The sequence below is a fragment of the Xenopus laevis genome, chromosome 9_10S (genome assembly GCF_017654675.1).
Source record: "Xenopus laevis strain J_2021 chromosome 9_10S, Xenopus_laevis_v10.1, whole genome shotgun sequence".
NCBI classification, from domain to species: Eukaryota; Metazoa; Chordata; class Amphibia; order Anura; family Pipidae; genus Xenopus; species Xenopus laevis.
In genome coordinates this window covers 67,878,953-67,897,298 of record NC_054388.1, presented here as the reverse complement: position 1 = coordinate 67,897,298, position 18,346 = coordinate 67,878,953, and the positions used below count along the sequence as shown (strand labels likewise).

Here is an 18,346-nt window from a genome sequence, read left to right as displayed (position 1 = left end):
TATAAGGATGGTGACCCTTTCCACATTTACTAGGAATGCATCACAATCTCTCCAATAATCTAGTATTTAACTGTGCCCTCTCTGCAGACCTATTACAGTCCTGTGTTATGGCTCTGGTCCCACTGTTACAAGAGAGTAGGGGATGTGGTATGGTTTACATTTTTTTGGGACTTTGACCCACCCTAGTTGGCCAGTGCCAACCCTTAGGGTAGAGACAATAAGAGATGACTCTATACTGACAGCTGTAGGAAGTTTGGGGAGGGCACAATCAAAACATCAGATTAGATATTGGACACTAGCTTGCCCTAAATCTTAATCAGTTTATTAGATATGTGTAACAACATAAGAAGTTAAAAGAACATAAGATTCAGAAGGATCTCAATATTGGGTGTACATGAATCATGGAGATTGGGTTTCTATAGTTGTCCCTTTCAGTTCATGGCATGCCCTTAATCAACCACAGCAAACACATAAAGTGGAAAAATGCAGGTGTCCTACAGAGTGTAGCAGAGTAGTATAGTACACAGACTATATTTTGCATGGTTTATTCCAAATTAATGGAGGATCGGGGGGACTCCATGTGAGGTGGGACATTTTGAAATCATAATGCTTAAATCTTGCAATTAAAATTATTTTATTTTGAAATGGATACTGTCATGGGAAAACTAATTTTGAAATCTGGCATGGGGCTGTCCATATTGTCAGTTTCCCAGGTGTCTCCAGTCATGTGTGACTTGTTCTAATAAACTTCAGTCACTCTTTACTGCTGCACTGCTAGTTAGAGATATTTCCACCCCTCCCTTCCCCCAGCAGCCCATCGGCAGAACAATGGGAAGGTAGCCAGATAACAGCTCCCTGGTAGATATAAGAACAGCACTCAACAGCAATCCTTCAGTTGCATTGAGTAGGAGATACAATAGCCAGAAAGCAGTTCCATAGTGCAGAACTGGCTCTTTCTGAAAGCACATGATCTGAGATGGTTGCCTACACACCAATATCACAACTAAAAAAAATACACTTATTGGGTCAGGAATTACATTTTACATGGTAGAGTGAATTATTTGCAGTGTAAACTAGAAATAAAAACGACACCATAAAAATCATGAAAGAATCCCTTTAATCACTCTGTATTATGCCATGAATTGAATATGAATTTGTGAATTACTATCTTTTTGGTAGAGGTAGATATTTGACATATGCTAAACATGTATCAAAAACGAGTCCATTTGTTTCTCCTAACAATTCCTGCCAATTTATTTGGAAGGCAAAGTATTTTTTTGGGTGGACAGACCTAGCTTTGGTATTAAACAATGGCTTCCCAGCACCAGCCACTGCTATTTCTTTGAGTTCCTCCTCTGAAATGTGTGTATTCAATCAAGGGTGAATGTACAAATACTATTCTGTCCATTCTGGGCACAAGGGCGAGGCTATCAATTTCCTTTGAGTGGTGTGGTGATGGCACTCAACTATTTGAGTTTATTAGTTGTAAGCAATGAAGAAGCTGTAAGGTAAAATAACTTCATTATTTCTTGAGTCCTAAACCCAGACTGTGTTACAGTTCTTCCTCCAGTTACCATGCTACTTGTTACCAGCAAACTGTGACCTTTACTTTCTGACTGTGAAGATGAACAATTCTCATGCCCCTTCTTGGTAGAAACCTGAATAGAACCCATTTTTTAAACTTCACCAATAAACACACAACCAGCATTCTTGCTTGTGTGAGAGTTTGCCACAGCTTCCACCAACACTCTACAGTCAAAAGTACTTTCTTTAAGCAATGCAACACTTACTAATCTCTGCTTATGGTACAGTTCACAGGTCAAGAGTTAATACATCTCCAGGGACTTGATATTAAACATTTTATTGGTCATGTGTTCTTATAAAACCAGGTTCATATGAAATAAAGCAATAGTTATTCAAGCATTAGTTTAGCTCTTATTTCATTTTATATTGCTTATGTTCATTTTATATGCTGGCATTTTAACATTGTCTCCTGTAGAACAGAAGACAGTTCACATGAAATGAGATTTTATGAAGTCATTCATGTTACTTACAATGGCTATGCCCTTGTTCTATGGCTGATTTCATTAACCTAGAGTATCTCAAACTTAAACATTGATTATTTGGAAGAACATATTAAGTCAAGGTTGCTCAACAATTGGAGCATTGTCTACAAGTAGATCTTCTGTTGATCAGTAGATATTCTGTTGATCAGCAGATCTGGAACAACGCATTATACTTATATATATAGGCTATTTCATTAGGGCTCCCTCCTGGATGATAACTATCCAGATTTCTATTTAGAAAAAGAAGGAGTAGCAAGATACATTTTCATGGAAACGTACACAAATGCTAGCAATTACACTTTGAGGGTAGATCTGCATGGGAAATCATCACTAAAAGTAGACTCATATTATTCAGGGACCCCGGTGTTAAAGTTCGACATTGGCGATTAAAAGATCCTAATCAGCAAAAAAACAAACAATTGTTGGGAATATTCAGTTTCAAAGTTTTGAAGTTTGGAAAACCTCTACCCAATATTGCTTCATATGATCTCTCGCTTAGTAGAGTTCTAAGGTTTCCAATACATCTGTGATTAGCGCCGCGCACAGTCAGCAAAAACCATTGATGTCTGTCTCTGCACACAGCTTTTCTTTTGACTTTCACCCTGTGTTCGTGATTGATACATATAATAGACAGTGTGTTTCTCTTTCAGGTGCATGAGAAGCTGCTGTCTGAGGAGACAGGAATTTTTTATCACATTGTTTATCCCTGAGAAGATCACAAATACCTATGTACCTTGCAATTTATGCAGTCTGGGTACTCAAAAATGTGGTTATTTTGATGCAATGAGAACCCTCTCTGATCATTAAAATTAATAGAGAGTGGCCAAACAATTGCAATGAGGTTATGTTATCAAATTAAAAGGTTAATCAAATGTCAGCCCTTGTGTCCTTAGAAAGGTTTAAACTGTGGTGCAGATTCTCTGTTATAATGACAAAGCACTGCCTATTGGGGTGGATAATACTTTACCTATGATTAAGTATAACACGGTACATTTCACGGCATAAAAGGCAGGGAATTTGTAATAAGGGGACATTTTAAGTGGTGCAATGCTACAAAACCTTGGATTACCCAAATTTTATCGCACTACAACATAATTCCCAGCATATTCCAACATATAACCAATAGCTAAACCATGTTAGTAACTGTAGAACTATGGATTCTTCCACATCACTTCATAGCCAATGACCCGTTAAAGGAAAACCAAAATGAATATATTTAAGTAAATCTTGCCCTTTTACATCTCTTGCCTTGAAACCATTCGTGATGGTCTCTGTGCTGTCTCAGAGATCACCTGACCAGAAATACTGCAGCTCTAACTGTATCAGGAAGAAGTGTGGAAGCAAAAGACACAACTCTGTCTGTTAATTAGCTCATGTGACCTAACATGTATGTTTTTTTGAGTGCACCAATCCCAGGGGGTAGCCCTTATTTTCAGAGATCACCTGACCAGAAATACTTCAACTGTAACAGGAATAAGTGTTGAAGCAAAAGACAGAACTATCTGTTAATTGGCTCATTTCACCTAACAAGCATAGTTTGTTTGGTATGTTTGTGCTCCGTGAATCCTAGGATCCCATGATTTTTTTAAAAATACCATTTTTCTATTTATGATCGCCCAATGGCACGCACTACTAAAAAAGTATATTATTATGAAAATGGTTTATTTAAATGAAGCAGGGTTTTACGTATGAGCTGTTTTATGCAATATATTTTAATAGAGACCTACATTGTTTGAGGGGTATAGTATAGCCTCCAATGACAATACTGGTAAAAATCCAAATTTTTTTGGCCAATGTATTAAAAGCTGGTGGAATTAAACATCTCTTTAAGTACCAACTCCTAAACATCACCATGCCCACCCTACTGCAACCAATGAGCAAATAATTTCATTAGTCTGCTATAAGAAAAAAAATGAAAACAATAATCTTATCAATTGCTTTGGTAACTGGGAATGCAGGTGTTCAATTAACACTATTCATTTTAGCATCTACCCAGTATCCAAAATAAGAGGCAAAAAGAAGCACCGATCACTAACACCTTCCTTTGCCAGAACAAATATTCCTATATTTGTGCACCAGCTTGTTATAGACCTTTGAACCCTTGGTGTTTAATACATTTCTGCACATCCAGATACAAAAAGTAATTAAGGTCCCAGTAAACAAATGGTGCCTTATCTGTAGTCTTGGCTTAATCAAATTCCTAGCACATGGCTTCTGCACTAATCAGTCTGCTTATACAGATCCTTTGGCAGGAATGTGCCATTAATTGCATTTCTTCTGCAAAATCCAAGATAAGAAGTGAATGTTTACAGGCTTGTTTAGTATCACTCTGTCCCCTGGTACATTTCATACCAAGTCCTGCACTTAAAGATCACATGAAGGGTAGAAGGGGATGCATGAGCTTATAAAAAAGAAGCACTCACTTTATCTAAATATAGAATTTGGAAGGAGAGCCTGGAGCATTCCGCTCTATTTGGATTCATCTTCCAGAACAATAAGCCATATTTCATTCCAGTTTGTTTATAAGATGCAAATGATGATCAGCCTATCAGCATTTGTTCGAAGCAAGATTGCTCCTGTGTATCAAAAGCCATTTCTTATCTGACAAATGAGAGATGCCATTATATCTGTTATATTAGTTGTTATTATAATCTCAGTATTGAGGATTGAAGAAACATAATTTTACCACAACAAGAATGCCTGAGCTCAGATGGAGGCTGTACATACAGTGGTGTGAAAAACTATTTGCCCCCTTCCTGATTTCTTATTCAGAAATGCATTTACACCATTTAGACATCGATGCTTCACAATACTTTAGCATTACTGATTTTGCTTTACACATTTCACATTTGTTTTTCCATCCAGCTGTTAGAGCAAAGTTTTGCCTTGAGACTGCACCATCTATGATTTGTTCTACCTAAACTTGTAGTCCCAGGCCATTCTTCGCTTTTCTATCCTTTCTGCGTGTGCAGAGGAATTATTGGAAATACTGGAAGGTAGCATTTTATTGAGGGGGGGGGGGGGTGAAAACATGACTGTGGTTTGTGTCAGGTTAAGACCTGTAATATAGAGTAATACAAGGGATTAATGGACAGAAAAATAAATGTGTGTGTGTGTGTATAGCTACCACATGCATCAATTGAGGGTACATGTATGGGATCAGTTATTTGGAAACTTGTTATCCAAAAAACTCCATATTGAGGAAGGCCTGTCTGTTTTTCTGCACACCAATTATTGTTGACACAGGTGCCACTACATCATACAATTCTTGACCACTCTGTGTTTCCACTGTATCAACAGTTTGCAGAAGGCCTTATTCCTGTTTCAGCAGAAATAAGAAAGCACAACAGGCAACATGATCAATATTTGAAGATCAGGTAGCTTTTTTCAGCATTAATGCACTAAAGACCTTTGACTTAAAGGAGAAGGAAAGGCTCAAATTAAGTAACCTTTATCAGAAAGGTCTATATAAATACACCAGTAAACCCTCAAAGTAATGCTGCTCTCTGTCCTCTGCCATATATTTTAGTTTAAGAACTTCTCTAACACTATGACACTGCTCTTCTTCAATGGGCACTGATGTTGGAACACATCTATGTCTACTTAAAAATTATGCTAAACGATCTATGGCTTCTCTAGAGTGATGTCCCTATATGCAGGAGTCAAAAAACTCTTTTTTAGCTAAATGGTCAAAGCTTGATGGGTTTTATGGAATTATGTGTCAGCGTTGTGTCAAAGTGCATGAATCCTCATCAGTGTTTTCCCCACAATCTTTGTCCAACACCACATTTGAGGACTTCCTAAGCAACATTCAGAAAGGAGTTTATCTGTAGTTAGATGAACATGACTACAGCTAAACTCTTGATAAAATATAGTATAAAAATCCATTTTGTATTGGACGCTTTGCACTTAAATAAGCCAGGTTCAACACATTATTGAATAAGCATATGTAACACAGTGAATTTATGCATATGTGTCTTCACCAAATATTTCTGGTTTGCTAATGGTTAAAAGAATAATAATAAGAAGAAAAACCTTTGGGCTGTACCAACATGCCATGACATGAAGGGGAGCAGAGAGGGACATGGGGTGGGGTTATGACCCGGCGATTGGCAGATCGCCGTGCCAATCATAGGGAATCCTGCCTAATTTGGAAAACCGGAAGGCAGTTTTGACCCGGGCAGCCCTTCAAAATACCAGGCTGCCCGGGTCCAAAACCAGACAGGTGGCAACCTTATAGCTGAAGTTTATAGTGAAGCCCTGCAGAACACATGGTACATTCCAAGATGGCTACTGTATAAGGAATGTGTCCAGTCTGAGCATTATGAGTTTTTTTATCACAATGCAAGGAGACTGTTTGTTATCTAATAATGTTTTATGTATTTTGTGTTATACTGTATACTCCATAAAAATCCTGTAATATGTTTCAGGTCATAGAAGAAAGAACAGCCACTGTTTACTAGTATTCTTATAGTGAAGTTATTGCCCTTGTACAGTATGTGGCTCCAATGGTCGCTTCTGATGAAAACTAAAGCTGAATCTGCCATGCTTCCCCAGAAGTGCTCTTGAACAGAACTGCAGGGCACAACATTTAATCTACGCAATGTGGATTATGTAGTCCAAGCACAATCTTATATACTAAACCTAAGGAGCAACTAAGGAAGTCCTGGTTCCCCCAAATGATCTGCCAATTGTAAAGCATGTCTTACAGTATGCGGTTAGAGCTAGTTGTGCCTCTATAACATCTACGGTTTCCTGATCAGACTGTTTACTGTTATTTCTGTTTTTTAAATTACTATATAATTCATAATGCCAGTTCATTTAAGTGATATGCTAAAATTCGATTTTAAATTTTAATCAACACAGCTGGCAGTCCAAAAGCCCCTAAAGCGTATGTTCCCTCAACATATGCTACAGAGTGAAAGTTTGACTCTGTATTAGAACCGTTAAACATTTATTTAACAGATGGGGCGCTGCTCTATTGTTAAGAGACAACAAAGAATAAATGAAAAAGTTTTCTGAGGCTGCAGAGGCAAATTTATTTAATTACATTTATTTTTTAGGAGGGGGTGGAGGGTAAGTAACTTAAAACGTTGGCTTTTTAGCATGGCTATGTCAGTGCAATTGGTTAAGGTTCTTTAACAATGGAAACTGATGAGACAGATGGAAGGTCAGAAATGGTTTAATTAGAAAAGTTGTTATATATCTACCATGAGACTCAAAGCAGGTAATATCCTGGGAGTGGACATAATTATATTAAAACAGAACATGATGTTAAATGTTTGAATGTCTCACATAATTCAGAAATTACACTGCGACAGAACAGAACGTTTTTGGACAGATTGCATAACACTTCTTCATACATGCTGTACACTAAAAAGCTTTGCACAGGATTACCAAGAGAACATATCTATATTGCAAAATATATCAATTTAATATTTATAGGAAAACTATATTCCCGAACAATGTAAAATATATTGCATAAAACAGCTCATGTGTAAAACACTGCTTCATGTCAATAAGCCATTTTCATAATAATATACTTTTTTAGTAGTATGCGCCATTGGGTAATCATAAATAGAAAATTGTCATTTTACAAAATAAGGGCCACCCCTGGGATCCTAGGATTCAGGGTGCGAACAAACAAACCATACATGTTAGGTCACATGAACCAATTAACAGACAGAGTTCTGTCTTTTGCTTCAACACGTCTTCCTGTTAAAGCTGTATTATTTCTAGTCAGATGATCTCTGAGGCGCACAAAGACCATCATGAAATGGTGGTTCAAGGCAAGATATGTAAAAGATTGGAAAATGTGATGACAGGCAGGCACCAATCCAAATCCTCAATGTAGAAATCAGCCTGTAGAAACCAATAGGCTGTTGCTTTTAATCATAATGTAAAATAAAATGTGTATTATTATTGAGGTTCTGGATTGGTGCAGTGCAGAACAGTGAGCGTCCATACACAAGACAGACATCATCATGTTCCATGTTCGTGCAAAGGTTTCCACCACTATGCTAAGACACCATATAGTGTGTGTAGTATGTGAGTCTGGATTTCACAAATGAATGTGTAAAGTTTCTTGGAAGAGAAATAATGGTGTGGGACTTTTGTGTGGTTTGGACTTGGCTCTAGTAGAAGCAAAACTTTATGCTGCAGTGTACAATGATGTTTTTAACAATTTGATAGTACTTTGTATAGTTTGGAGGGGGGTCAGCTTTATTTTTAAGAACAATAATAACCTCATATACAAAGCCATATCTGCAAAATTGGTTTGCTGGGATCAGAGTAGAGGAACTTGAAAGGCCTTCACAAAGCCACAGCCTCAGCCCCAAAAATCCCACCAACAATGTTGTAACATCTAGTGTAAATGCTTCCCATGGCAATTCATGGAAAGAGTCCCCTTTAGACAAGATGAAAAATATTTTAACCTGAAGCAATGCAAATGAAGTAAAGAATGCCTAGTGATATTGCAATGAAAGATTCCTTTGTGAAGTGCCTGGATGTCTTCTTAAATAGGCAGAATATCAAAGGCTGTTGTTTTTTTTGTAGGTCAGTGATGCTAGAAGATACACCTGCCATTAGATAAAGGCATCTGCAGTTATTAGAAAATGGTATACAGTTGTTTGTTTTTAAATTATATAATAGTGTTCATTTTTTTCTATCTGGTCAATTTCACTCAAGCATTGCACTGATAATTCTTGCAGTGTCCCATTTACACTCGGGCAGGAAATATCTACTCATAAACCAGGTTTTGGAGTATTTTTTAGACTCAAGCAGTGTTGGACTGGCCCACCGGGATACTAGGAAAACTCCTGGTGGGCCCAGGTGTTAGTGGGCCTCTTGCTTCTAACCATTTGTCCTATTTAATAGTCATTCCCTATTTCTTTATGGGGAAAATGCTTTTAAGTAGATATAAAAGATTAGAAGAATAAAGATATTGAGTGAAGAGAAAAGGAATAATGGTTTGGAAAGTGGCCCATGGTCTAAAGTTTTCTGGTTGGTCCATGGTCTAAGGTTTTCTGGTGGCCCCCCACTGGCCTCAAGTTATTTTCTAGCACATCATAAAACATATCTGTGTTGCTATGCATCATAGGCAATGCCATCCTACTTGCATCTCAAGGTCATGTATTTTAAGAACCTTTGACTAGTCAAGCGTATTTAAAGTGAAGGAAATAACTTTGCAGAATAAGTGGTTCTGCAAATTAAAAAGCAGCATTGGCTTGTTTTTAAACCCTTAAGACCTTTTTGGGAAGCTGTAAGAGAAAAAAAAATATGGGAGAATGTTTAATGGACCAGTGGTTACTAAATTTTTGGACCGTAAAATGGGGCGACACCTTTATCCATAATTCCACTCAACTGCAATTGTGTTTATTTTGTTGTACCAGGCACAAATCTAAGCAGGAAACGATGTGGCATTGACCAGCTGCTATAAACACCTTTGTGCCATTGCTTGGCAGGTCCGGACTGGGATTCATAATAGGCCCTGGTATTCCAAATACATAGAGGCCCAAGCGCCCCCACCACCCCAATAAATAATGGGTGTCTATGGAAACTTACAGCAGCCCCTCTGGCATTTGCAAGAACCCACAGATTGTCAGTCACGGGCATGGCGCTCGGTGTAACCCACATTCTGGAGTTGACCAGCTGCTATAAACAATAAAAAGCCAATATTTGTACACAAAGAAAGAGACAAATTGCCAGTGCACAGTTTGCCTTTAAAAATTATTATTACAAAAAATTAGGTGTTAGTACCACACTTTGGCCAAAATATGTAAGCTCACGTGCCATGTCAAGGCCCCTCATTGTACATGAGTCCTACACTGTGAACATTCTAAGTTTGTAGTGCATTTAAAATTAAGTCCCCCAGCAACCAATGTGACTGAGTAGTAAGACCATTGCACACTTACACTTAGCTCAGGCTAAGAGGACCTCTGATGAAGTGCCAAAGTGAGGCATGAAACGTGTCAGGTGACTAGACACAGCATGGTTAAAGGGATACTGTCATGGGAAAAAATTTTTTTTTCAAAATGAATCAGTTAATAGTGCTGCTCCAGCAGAATTCTGCACTGAAATCCATTTCTCAAAAGAGCAAACAGATTTTTTTATATTCAATTTTGAAATCTGACATGGGGCTAGACATTTTGTCAATTTCCCAGCTGCCCCATGTCATGTGACTTGTGCTCTGATAAACTTCAATCACTCTTTACTGCTGTACTGCAAGTTGGAGTGATTATCACCCCCTCCCTTTTCCCCCCAGCAGCCAAACAAAAGAACAATGGGAAGGTAACCAGATAACAGCTCCCTAACACAAGATAACAGCTGCCTGGTAGATCTAAGAACAACACTCAATCGTAAAAACCCATGTCCCACTGAGACTCCTTCAGTTACATTGAGAAGGAGAAACAGCAGCCTGCCAAAAAGCATTACTCTCCTGAAGTGCAGGCACAAGTCACATGACATGGGGCAGCTGGGAAATTGACAAAATGTCTAGCCCCGTGTCAGATTTCAAAATTGAATATAAAAAAATCTGTTTGCTCTTTTGAGAAATGGATTTCAGTGCAGAATTCTGCTGGAGCAGCACTATTAACTGATTCATTTTGAAAAAAAAAATTTTTCCCATGACAGTATCCCTTTAAGTTAAAGGTATCTAAGATGATACCTGTTCATGTTTTTAATGATTACATGGCAATAAAGTTTTTTCATTGATTTTCACCTGTGGTTGCAAAAGGCTCCCGTCAATTCACTTCCTAATGGGACACAGCTTTTAAGCCCCAGCCAACAAACATACACCTGTGAATAATTACCTTCCTACACTACATGCATTTTAAGTTTGTAGTGCATTTAAAATCAAGTCCCCCAGTAGACAATGTAACTGAGTAATAAGACCATGGTGCACTTCCACTTAACTCAGGGGCTAGAGTGAAAAGGCAAGGAGCTTTTTAGCCCCAGCCAATTAACATACATATATAGGCAAAGCATGCCCTGGAATTTTTCTTTGTGTACAAATCTAAGCAGGACTGGAATTGTGGCGAAAACTGTTGCATTATTGGTAAAGGTATGGGACCTGTTATAGAGAATGCTCAGGACTCTGGATTCTGCTCAGGACTCTGTTTTCTGGATAAGGGATCTTTCTGTAATTTGGTCTGCTAAAAAATATTTGAACATTAAATAAACCCAATAGGATTATTTTGCCCCCAATAAGAATTAATTATATGAGGTACTGTTTAATTAATATAGAGAAAAAGGAAATTATTTTAAACATTTTTAATTATTTGATTATGAAGGAATCTATGGGAGATGGAGTTTCTGGATAATGAATCCTATACCTGAAAAAAAAATCATGATTTGCATCTGAAATTGCATTTTGCACAATGCATTTGCATTTCTAAATCTATTGTCTTTTTATGATAAAAAAAAACATGATCTTTTTTTAATGGCATAGGCCAGATTTTTGTGTGTTACAATACGGGCAATGTAATGGTTTAGTGATCTTAGGGTCTGGCCACACGAGCAGATTCAGTGAGATTAGTTGCCAGTTGACAAATCTCCTCTTCGAGGCAACTAATCTGATCTGCCTTCCCCTGCCTGTTGCCGGCTAAAATGGAAATCGCCTGGGGGCAAGAACACAGAGCGCTTCTGGTGAAGTTTAGTGTAACAGGAGCATATCATTTTCTTTATGAAATCTAATTTTAAAAAATTCGGTATCTGTGGAATCTACTCTCTACACTTGGGACAAAGTGTTAGGACAGCAATAGCATGTCTAGTGTAACTATTATATAATGTAAGCAAGACTGTTCCCTAAGGTGTTTAGGTTTAAATGAAAATCCCTTGCATTATAAACAGTTGTATGGGATATTATTTCAAAGCAGAGTTATCTTTTATCCCTCCTCTAATTCTCTAATGAGCTAACTACAGTATATACTACAGTATATCAGCTTGTAACCTAATTTCTTTTAATGTACTTGAAATAGGATCTGACGTGTTTCATTGTGGGACTCCGAAACCAGTAATAACATTTTTATAACAAGGGCACCTTTTGACAAATAAAGAAAGGACGTAGCTTCAAAATCAGATCTTTATGAGTATCGCTTGCATTTTCCTCCTGTAAGCAAACCGTGTAATTCATTTAATAATTTCATTAAATTGTACCGATAAAGTTCTAATTTACTTTTATACAGAAAACAATAAACAATACACCACTAAACAGTGTATAATCACACATAGGGGATTATTTATCAAAATCCAAAAAGTTCTCACTATTTTCTGAAAATAGTCAGCAGGACATCTGCAATTGACTTCTACATGAACTCGGCAGGTCTTAGTTGGAGTACTTTTTATTTCTGACTTTTAACACCATAGTGTAAGCAAGACTGTTCCCTATGGTTTACATGAAAATCCCTTGCATTCGATCCCTTCTGTTTATCCTTCTGGGTGACATCTAGAGCCAATGTATTCTTCACAACATATCTGTAAAGTAAAGTGTGTCCTATAGCCCAATTTCAACCCGAATGTCTGACCACAGTGACTACACAGCAGCTTATTTATACTACAGTAATGCTTCTGAAGCAAACACACTATTATTACCACTATATGGTACCAGTAAAATAGATTTGAATGCATAAAAAAACTTTTGAACTTTTTGGTGTTGATGGTCAAATAAAACTTATCATGTGGCTAAAAGTCCCCACAAACCCCAACTGGTTCAAAGAAATAATAATCACCACCATAAAATCAAGAGCCTATGTTCTAGTGAGCCTATGCTCACTAGAACATACTAGAGATAATTTACAAAAAAACCCTGGACAGAAGAGAAACAGGCACAAAAGCATAGTGACTAAAGGGTCATTATGTGCAAAAAGAGTAAGGACCTCTACTGAATTTTACCAGCAAGGCTTCATTCCACTTCCTTGTTGTACTGCAACACCAGACAAACTTAATGCCTTTTATTACCTATAAAGGGACATATATATTAGCCAAACTTTCTTCTAATTCACATATTAGACAAGTAATAAGATAAACAAAAGTCCAGGACCGGATAATATTCATCACAGGGTACTTAGCAAGCTTAACTCTGTAATTGCCAAACCTAATTGCCAAACCTCTTTTTCAGAATGTATTGAGCTCTGGCATACCTCCCAACATTTTGGAAGTAAAAAGAGGGACAAAAAATTTTTTTTCCGCGTGTAGCGCAGCAATTTTTTGACCACACCCCTTTCTGTGGCCACACCCCCTAATTACCATGTTTGTTTTACAAAATTTGGCAGGTTATGAAAGTTTGAAAATATTTCTCCTTATCTAAACTGTGTTTTTGTGTCTCAAAATTGTTACAAAGTATCTTATTTGCACTTGTTAGCTGTTCTGGGCTCTCTGCTAAAAGCCAATTAAGTGAGAAACTTTGTTTCTTTTTCTGGCTGTTAAGTGCAGAGAAAAGAGGGACTTTCCAGTACAAATGAGGGACTGCGGGTTGAGCTGTCAAAAGAGGGACTGTCCCTCCGAAAAAGGGACAGTTGGGAGGTATGCTCTGGCATGATGGAGAGAGACTGGAGAATTGCTAATGTGGTGCCGCTTTTCATAAAGAGATCCTGTTCTCAGTCTCAAAACTATAGGCCAGTTAGTCTGACATCAGTGGCAGGAAAGCTTTTCAAAGGAGTATTAAGGGATAGATACTTGACTTCATTGCAAATCATAATACTATGAGTTTGTGCCTGCATGGTTTTATACTTAATAGATCTTGCCAGACTAATTTAATTTATTTTAATGAGAGGACCCCTTCAGACTAGAGGAAAATTTTCATATGAAGTAGCATAGGTGGTTCTTCACAGTCAGGACAGTGAGGTTGGGGAATGCACTTCCGGATGTTGTTGTGATGGCTGATTCTGTTAATGCCTTTAAGAGTGGCTTGGATGATTTCTTGGACAGACATAATATCAAAGGCTATAGTGATACTACAATCTATAGTTAGTATAGAAACTATATTCCTTTTAGCCATATAGCCTCTGCTCAATAAAAAAACATAGCGTAAAACTTAGCTTAAAAAAAGCAGAATGCTGACCAACAGCATGAACAAAAGCAATACGTTTAGGAGGGATTTCCTGGTGCCCCCATGTTTAAATGATGCACAGTTAAAAGTTAATTTCAAAAATATAAATAAATGGCCTATTTATAAACAGGGTATAGCTCCCTTTTAAAGGGTTGTTCGCCTTTGGATTAACTTTTAGAGAGTGATATTCTGAGACAATTTGTAGTTGGTTTGCTTTTTTCTAATTTGTGTTTTTTCAGTTATTTAGCTTTTTATTCAGCAGCTCTTCAGTTTGCAATTACAGCAATCTGGTTGCTAGGGTCCAAATTACCCTAGCAGGCATACATTGATTTGAACAGAAGACTGGAATATGAATAGGAGAGGGTTTGAATAGAAAGATTAGTAATTAAAATTTGCAATAACAATACATTTGTAGCCTTACCAAAAATTAGTTTTTAGAAGTGGCCAGAGACCTACATTTGAAAGCTGGAAAGAGTCAGAAGAAGAAGGCAAACAATGAATGACCTACACAAAATATATAATGAAGACCAATTGAAAAGTTGTTTAGAATTGGCCATTCTATAAAATACTAAAAGTTAATCTAAAGGTGAACCACCCTTTAAGGGATTTCATTAGGCTTTAATGCTTGCAATATAATGCACTTTAATTTTTAAGCAATAAGTCAAATTGTAACATTCTGGTCTTAAGCAGTAATTCATGAACTGTCTTTTGACTTTTATGCATGAATATAATCTGTTCTAACATAACAGAATCGAAATTAGATCATAAGTTCCTTAAGTGACTTTCTGTGTCATACTCCTGAAAAAGCATAATACATTTTTGTAATTCAATGACCCTTTACTTTATGAATGTGTTCATAAAGTTTTTATAGTCTGTTCTACCTCAGTGCTTCCAACAAATGCTGCTCCCAGTACAATATGAACAGCTCTATGGTCATACAAATTCATCTTCAGTTAATGATCCTCTTCTGATACATAGTGTAGTTGCACATACTTCTGCAAAAATTCTAATTGGAATATTTGAGTACTATTTGTTTAATTAAACTTTAAAAATATAATCCCATTTTTACTTTCTTATCATTATCTTGCTAATGAAAAAGAAATCTATTTCCAATGTACTTTGATTAAAAAATGTCTACCGTTTGTTTTACTTGCTCTGACTTCAGACGGTCTCTAGCTGCTCTGCAGGGAAGATCCCCCACCTTACTTCCCAGAACTCAAGCAGCTTTGTTTGTTCCCCTGAAGAGCAGCTGGAGATTTGTATCCACAGGCCCAGTGCAGTCTGCACATTCTGATTATTAATCAGTCTTGCTGTATAAGCTTCTATGGTATAAATTATTTGACTTGTGCTATTTTGATAATTTATGAAGATCCCTTATCTTAACTTCCCAACAGAAGTCCAGACCCCACTGAGCATGTGCATGGTCTTGGTCTTGAAACATAGTTACAAGTTGATGACTCCCTGCGGCCAATTTTGAAAGCATAAATCAGTGGGTTGAACAAAAAGATTGCATTCTGATTATAAATCAGTCTTGCTGTATAAGCTTCTATGGTATAAATTATTTGACTTGTGCTATTTTGATAATTTATGAAGATCCCTTATCTTAACTTCCCAACAGAAGCCCAGACCCCACTGAGCATGTGCATGGTCTTGGTCTTGAAACATAGTTACAAGTTGATGACTCCCTGCAGCCAATTTTGAAAGCATAAATCAGTGGGTTGAACAAAAAGATTGCATAAAAATGGGAGGAACTAAAGCCTTTTTTTAACACAATCACTTCATTTCAGGGGCTCAAAAGCAATTGGAGATATTAAAAAACTGAAAATAAAATGTTAAATTTCTAATACTTGGTTGAAAACCCTTTGCTGGCAATGACAGTCTGAAGTCTTAACCTCATAGACATCACCAGATTCTGGGTTTCCTCCTTTTTAATGCTCTGCCAGGTCTTTACTACTGCGGATTTCAGTTGCTGTTTGTTTGTGGGCCTTTCTGTCCGAAGTTTAGTCTTCAACAAGTGAAAATCATGCTCAATTTTGTTCAGATCAGGTGACTGACTTGGCCATTCAAGAATATTCCACTTTTGCTTTTATAAACTCCTGGGTTGCTTTGGCTGTATGTTTTGGGTCATTATGAAATGCCTCCCAATCAATTTGACTGCATTTAGCTGGATTTGAGCAGAAAGTGTCTCTGAACACCTCAGAATTCATTCAGCTGCTTCTGTCCTGTGTCACATCATCAATAAACACTAGTGTCCCAGTGCCACTGGCAGCCATGCATACACTCTTCTCTTTATGGTAGACTTGGATATCAATATGCCTACTTCCTGGAGAGTGTTGTTCACTTGTTTGGGTGTTGTGAGGGGGTTTCTCTTCACCATGGAAATTATTCTGCAATCATCCACCACTGTTGTCTTCCATTTGCGTCCAGGTCTTTTTGCGTTGCTGAGTTCACCAGTGCTTTCTTTCTTTCTTTCTCAGGATGTACCAAACTGTGGATTTTACCACTCCTAATATTGTAGCAATTTCTCGGATGGGTTTTTTCTGTTTTTGTAGCTTAAGGGTGGCTTGTTTCACCTGCATGGAGAGCTCCTTTGACCGCATGTTGTCTGTTCACAGCAAAATCTTCCACATACAAGCACCCCCCTCAAATCAACTCCAGGGCTTTTATCTGCTTCATTGATAATGGCAGAACAAAGGAATTGCCCTCACCTGCCCATGAAATAGCCTTTGAGTAAATTGTCCAATTGCTTTTGAGCCCCTAAAATGAAGTGATTGTGTTAAAAAAAGGCTTTTAGTTAGCTGAAAGTCTGCAGTTCAACTGCATCTGAGTTGTTTTATTTAAAATTCATTGTGGTAAAGTACAGAACCAAAATTAGAAAAAAGTTGTCTCTGTCCAAATATTTATGGACCTAACTGTAAATATTTCACATATATCACATCTGAACTGAAGGTTTTGATATAGGTGAAGTATTTTTGCTATTCAATATTGAAGTATTTTTGCTATTCAATATTTAATTTCAAAGTCACAAACAAAATAAATAAAGCATAAATAAGAAAATAATAATGAATAAAAAAAATCATAGCAGTTGTACTGTATGTATCATTATCTACAGTATGGATTCCAGTATGGATACCAGCCATAGTTTACAACCAAAGCTGTGGTTTAGAAAAGTCATGCTGTAGACACTCAAATGGCTAATAGCAACATAGATCTAATTTACAAGTGAAATGCTAAACATGCAGCTGCTAAATGAAAGCTTCAGTTGGTGAAACAAAACAAACAAGACTGAGAGAAGGTGGAGGCATTGGACCTCAGGGGACTTGTAGATCTGGAACATTGTAAACAGTTTTTGGTTTTATTAAAGTCTGTGCACAACAGCTGTTTGGTAAGTATTGAAAAGAAATATTTTAAACTACATCTTTCCTTTAAAAAGAAAGCTTGTCTGGAAAATGAAGAAACAGCTAAGCGAAAGTAAAATTAACTCATGTATCTCATATTGCAAGTAAGTTCCGGCTCTTTTAGAAAAGTTGGGAAGCCAGCATGCTTTTCACACTTTGCACAGCTGCATGAACAATTGTGGGAGCAGAAGCTTCTCTACAATGGAGCGAAAGGACCTGTGCTTTTGGAGTGTATGTAACACTGCATTTGACAGTACTATATTCAGGAGGGGGTGGTTAGATGAGGCATGCACACATACCCATTCATGGACCTACTAATCCCATTAGTTTTGCAGCATTTGGACCTGCAAGTAATAGAGCACCAGAAGTCACAGGGTGCAAAAGAACCCTGTCCTCATCTCCATCTATTTGGCAGGCAGTAAGGATAGGGCTGTCTTGCAGCCACTAACACTACACTACACACAGTTTAAGGTCCATTTAATGAAGCCTACTGACTTAGGCTCTTCAACAACATCCAAGCTTTTCTATAAAGAGGAGTCCAAATTAAGAACTACAGTATATGATCCCTTCGACTTTATAGACTAGGGAATACCCATAACCTGCTCAAGCAACATTATGCTAAAAGAGGGGTTTCCATTGTAACAATATAAACTCCTGTCAATTTCTGCATAAGCAATCACTGATATTTTGCACAACTTTAACATCATGCAAAATGGCGATTTAGGATATCTAACACATCTATTAATAGGTTATTAATAAATGTGTCAAAAAGATCAATGTTTTTGGGGGTTGCCACTACTATATGGCGGGCGATGGCATCCAGCATGCAATTTTAA

The 18,346-nt window shown here is 37.3% G+C and overlaps 1 protein-coding gene across 1 annotated transcript in view; it reads right to left on the bottom strand.

Annotated features, from left to right (window-relative positions):
• Nucleotides 1–18,346, bottom strand: part of pde11a.S (phosphodiesterase 11A S homeolog) — a 207,851-nt gene that overhangs the window by 130,621 nt on the left and 58,884 nt on the right. The window lies entirely within an intron of this gene.